The sequence below is a fragment of the Mytilus galloprovincialis genome, chromosome 7, assembly GCF_965363235.1.
Source record: "Mytilus galloprovincialis chromosome 7, xbMytGall1.hap1.1, whole genome shotgun sequence".
Classification (NCBI taxonomy): domain Eukaryota; kingdom Metazoa; phylum Mollusca; class Bivalvia; order Mytilida; family Mytilidae; genus Mytilus; species Mytilus galloprovincialis.
In genome coordinates, this window is record NC_134844.1 from 66,765,375 (window position 1) to 66,771,374 (window position 6,000).

Here is a 6,000-nt window from a genome sequence, read left to right on the forward strand (position 1 = left end):
GGAAAGTTTTCACTCTATGGGTAGTTGCCTTTATGTTGGTTTTCCAGGCTTTTATGATGGTTTAATGTGTTTTCCGCTAAATGAAGCACCTATTTATGTTGGAAACACATCTTAGAGTTGGCGAAGGCCTTTACGATGAAAATGACATCTTGTACAGACCAATAATATGATCAGTTTGGTCCCTAGGGTGAAAAGATCCGGGGTTGGTATGGTCAATAATTGCGTCAGGCTATCCAAATTCGGGGTAAGGGTCGAATAAACATTTTGTTGGCCTACGTCCACATATTTTAGTAAAAATAAAGACTCAGGCATTTAGTAGACACCCTAAATATTAGTTTGAGCTAGAATATACCCCAATGACATGCCTGGGCGGTGCTGGGGGAAGATTTGAATTCTTATGTGTAGTTGTCTTTCTTTCGGTTTTCTAGGCTTTTTTGATGGTTTATCGTGTTTTCCGCGTAATGAAGCACCTATTTTTATTGAAAAACACATGTTAAAGTTAGCCAAGGCCTTTACGATGAAAATAACACCTTGTATAGACCAATAATATGTTCAGTTTGGTCCCTAGGGTGAAAAGATCCGGGGTTGGTATGGTCAATAATTGCGCCAGGCTATCCAAATTGGGGGTAAGGGTCGAATAAACATTTTGTTGGCCTACGTCCACACATTTTAGTATAAATAAAGATTCAGGCATGTAGTAGACACCCTAAGCATTAGTTTGAGCTAGAAAATACCCCAATGGCATGCCTGGGCGGTGCTGGGGGAAGATTTGAATTCTTATGTGTAGTTGCCTTTCTTTTGGTTTTCTAGGCTTTTTTTGATGGTTTTTCGTGTTTTCCGCTTAATGAAGCACCTATTTTTATTGAAAAACACATGTTAAAGTTAGTCAAGGCCTTTACGATGAAAATGACACCTTGTATATTCCAATAATATGCTCAGTTTCGTCCCTAGGGTGAAAAGATCCAGGGTAAGTATGATTAATAATGGCGTCAGGCTATCGAATTTGGGGGTAAGGGTCGATTAAAGATTTTGTTGGCCTACGGCCACATATTTTAGTATATATAAAGATGCAGGCATGAAGTAGACACCCTAAGCATTAGTTTGAGCTAGAATATAGCCCAATGGAATGCCTAGGCGGTGCTGGGGGAAGATTTTCACTCTTATGGGTAGTTGCCTTTATTTTGGTTTTACAGGCTTTTATGACGGTTTATCGTGTTATCCGCTTAATGAAGCACCTATTTATATTGAAAACACATGTTAAAGTTAGCCAAGGCCTTTACGATGAAAATGACACATTGTATAGACCAAAAATATGCTCAGTTTTGTCCTTAGGGTGAAAAGATCCAGGGTAAGTATGGTCAATATTGGCGTCTTGATATTAAAATTGGTTTACATAAGAGTCAAACAACTGGATTAACACATAGAAACAGTAATATGTCCACATGAAAACCTGTCAGATAGAAAGTCAGAATGCCACTTAGTCATCAAAATTGAAAAAAAGGTCTGTAATGCTTATTTTGACCATATAATTCCAAAATTGGTAATTTGTGCAGAATTTCTAATAAGTGAAAGTTTAAATCCTTTAGTTTGTTTCTATTTGACAAATTGACACCGTCAAATCATTCAGGGAAGTTGCCAAAGTACAGATTCTATATTTACTGATTTCACCTCTTAAAAAAGAAAAAATTGACCAATCTTTATAAAACTAGTTATGACCAAAGCTTAGTTACTTATGAGACTGCTTACAAATTTCATGACAATAGGATATATATAACATACAATATGTTAAATTTTAAATTTAATTTGCGTGTTAAATTTAGACGTTAAATTGGAAAATTTCAACTATCAACATTTGGGAGTTTAAAAATTAAAATGTTGCAAAAAAAATACTTCTTAAATGCTTAATATATAATATATCAAATATCAAAAGCAAAAAAGGACTCATTTGAGTAATCAGAGGTAGCACAATTATTCAAAAGTCAAATTTATATGAGCCTGTGGTTTAAAATTAAGGTTTTCCAATAAAAGGGTGTCTTACATAAAGATAAAGTATTTTCCAGCAATTTTAAATTTTAGGAGTATTTAAAAAAAAGAAAGAAATGAGGCATATAACATATCATATTAGTTTTAAAGGGTGTTAGGCCAAGAAAGACTGCAAAATATTTATTATTTTTGACATGTTTGGTTCAGTGATTTTGTAAGCAGTTAATTTATAAATATATGATTTTTTTTATAATAAACACATAGTTTTTGATTGACTTAATTAAACTAAAGTTTCATATTATCATCGTCTTACGCAGTTACTCTATTGTAAATAGAAAGTAGAGTTGCGTATTTTTAGATTATTCTATTTTTAGAACAACCAATACACAGAAGAGCACTATTTATAAATTCCGTACAAGTCAGCATTTCACCAAAGTAGGCACGGGGTTTAAGTGTGCATTTCCCTGCATACATAAACTTTAACGATGTATTTTTCTATGAAAAACTTATTTGTTCATTAAATTATGGTATTATTCTAAAAGGCTTTTACATTATCTTTCAGATGCACCAAAATTAGCTCAATTGCGTTTATTTTAGTGAAATGCCGACACTTCGAAATTTGAAGATGTATATATATATATGATGACCTATGCGCTTGCTTCAAACATATAACTTAAGAGTGCACGCACGCAAGCATGCATATATAAAGTACGAAAACATTGATATGATCACATGTGGGGAAGAATTTAAAACTCTTCAACACTACCTGTCAATTAATAACATTCAATTGTATAAAAGAAACCCAGAATATATGCATGCTTTAGAAAATAGAAGACTATAGATGTAAGGGGACGGGTTTAAATTACATCTACATTATGTAGAAATGAGACAATTCTCCACAAGAGACCAGATGACCTAGAAATAAACAACTAAAGGTCACCCCGAGCAGCATTTAACAATGAGCAAAGCCCATACCGCTTAGTCAGTTATAATATATAAATGTACATTATGTATAACGTTTGTTACAATGCAAATATTTTTATAATATAGCCGTCTAGGTTTTTAAAACGCGTATCATATGTAGAACAAGATTGTATAATTAAGAAATTAATGCTTATTTTAATAATTTGATTGAGTTGTAAAAGTGTTGACTGGAGCATAACTTGTACGAAGCGGTTCGTTCGAAAAATATTCACACGATCAACAATATAAAATCCCCTTTCTCTTTTCCCGTCAAAAAAATATACATAAAGAAGCATTCATTTCTTAAAACTATATTTCTATGCCAATAAGACAAAACAAAAAGTTGGATCAAGTTTTTCTTTTATATACCAGTGCACTTTTTTTTGCAGCACTTATCAATTCGAATTTAACATATTATTTTGATATTCCTTATGTATTAATTCAATTTCAGACAAACTACTCGTAATTTCTTTAAAGTTTTTAATTACATTTCATTTTTTTCTACAAAATTTTAATATAACTTCCTTGCCAACAGAACTGCCGTTTTGTTTGTTTATTAACAAAGACTTCCGAAAAGAAATGTTATTCTTATCCTTAATATATACGCTGACTTTAACGACCTTATACTTGTTTAAATACAAAATCAAGAGATGTTCCGGTGATTGCGACTTAAGTAGTAATTTAACAATATTTTTTTTTTTAAATTGTATAAGAAGGCACAAAATTTAAAGTAGGCACGTATACATTTTGGAGGCCGAGTTTACACATTTCCCGATTTTTTATTGAGTTTAAAGTAACATATTTATCTTAAATTGTTATAAAAAACATATTGTACGTCCAAACAATATTAATATAACATCAAGATTTTCGATAATAACCGATTTCTTAAATTCTTTGAAAATGCTGAATCATGCTTACTTTAGTAGCTGTTTTAACGCATCGGGACTTTGGTAGCAATTAGTTAGTATATATATATATATATATATATATATATATATATATTTTATTCTGAAGAACCTATGTTAATACAATGGTATACAGAAAAACATAGACATACATGATAATATTACAAGACATATGGTGAGGTATATTTTGTTAAAGAATATTGAAGTTAAATTTTCGCCCTTGCTAATTGAGCTAGCCGCTGTTTGTCGCTAATGGCATTGTCTGTGATTACTCGCTACCATGAAAGAGAACAAAAAACGCCTGATATACAACCTCTAGAAATTATGACTCGCTAGCTTACTTAAAAATGTCCATCCGAAAAGAATGGTTAGTAACTTTTTGTACCAAATGTTGGGAACACTATATGGTGTAAGCCATAATCTATTGTTGCATATGATTTGTTCATTTCATTGTTTGATGAGAACAAAATGATATACTTTATCAAATATTTAGAATAAAAAATATCCCGATTTGTGTGATTTTATCAGTGCAAAAAGTAAAACAACAAAATGAACGGATGTTATTGAGGAATTCCAACACTAATTAAGATTTCGATTTAAAAAGCTGTCTTTACAATAATTACCTAATAATTTACGCAGTCAAGAATAACACTTTATTATCTGTAAGATATAGCCACATTTGTGGAATGTCAACTGATCTGTTATCAAGTTATCTACTCTGTACCTAGCTCTGACATCCTTTTAAAAACCACCGAATGCTTAATCAAATAATACTGTCAACCAAGATATATACATAGATATAAAATATAAACATTTTGTAAGGATTATTGAACAAAAATCGGTTATTTTAAATTATCATTTTCGTCATATATAACAAGTTTCTGCTTATGAAAAAAAAATATATTATTAGTGAAAAAGTGCACGCATGAATACTTAATTCTGTCCTAAGCGCACTTGATTTTTATTTCCATAATTTCCTCGTACCTATAACGTATACATGGTATGCTATGAACTTGAAAAAAAAACAAAGCCTTCAGTGTTTGTTAATCGAGAAATTTGACTGATGTTTAGTTTTCGACTTCGGGTATCAAAGTTTACTGAATTGTGTTTATGATGTACGTCGAAAACAGAACCATGGAGATTGTGATACGTGCGAGCGTTGAAAGTGCTGAAAGAAGTTTCGTTGTAATAAAAATGTACATAATTATGGTGTAACTTTGACACTGCAGTGTTTAATTGATTTGGTGTTTTTCAAGATTTCTTTAAAATCAGTGGATTCCAGATTTCTTCCAAATTGTTTCTATCAACATGTTTTTTTTTTTTTATCTTGTGTCGTATTTAAAAACAAGAGGTATGCATCTGAGTACAACCCTTTGCTTATCAATGAAAAGTTATAACTTCATTATTTTTTTTTTTCGAATTTTAAATATTTCGGATTCAATCTTCACCAAAGAGACACATTTCGCGTTATTCACGTTAAACCTTAACGTTTTGCGACTCATGAATGACAAATATAATATATGTATCAATCAAAATATTTGAAACATGTTTATCTTTTAAACGCTGTTATACGCAAGCAAAAAAAAGTTAAAATAAAACATATAAAAAAAGTATTGATATTCTGGAGTATAATTGCATTATATTGACAAGGCAACTTTTGAAATATGTCATAACAAAATTAAACTCACTGTTTTTTTCTAAATTGAATTCAATATAATCCTCTTCAATGATATTTGGACTTCAGTTCACCCGGTAAGTTATATAATCTTGCAAGATATCAGTAGTTCAGGTACTTGTCCTACTTTGTGTGCATGTAATATGTATATCATTGTGAAAAATCATACATTTCGATAAAAACAATAACACTTATGTTGAATATACACACTTTGCTGATAAATGCTCTTCAACTTCGTGTTTCATTTGGCCTTTTAATTTTTTTTTTGTGATTCGATCGTCACTGATGAGTTTCTTTGTAGACAAAACAACGTCTGCCGTAAAGACAGAATTTCAATCCTTGTATATATGATAAGTTCATATGTGTTGTAAAAATATTGGATAAAAGACACAAGTGGGACACTCACATATACAAAATAAATAAGTTATTTATAATTAGTTTCTAATAACATGAACAACACGACGGTGTCACATG

General features: G+C 31.0%; 1 long non-coding RNA gene across 2 annotated transcripts in view; it reads right to left on the minus strand.

The window, feature by feature from the left end:
* LOC143081894 (uncharacterized) overlaps positions 1 to 5,619 on the minus strand; it is a 203,725-nt gene extending 198,106 nt beyond the window's left edge. The window contains exon 1 of one of the 2 annotated variants that reach the window (XR_012980138.1): positions 5,540 to 5,619. This is a non-coding gene — a long non-coding RNA (uncharacterized LOC143081894). Of the gene's footprint in view, positions 1 to 4,474; positions 4,599 to 5,539 lie in introns of those variants that run through there. The other variant, XR_012980139.1, reaches the window with a different exon arrangement.
* Positions 5,620 to 6,000: the final 381 nt, after the last annotated feature.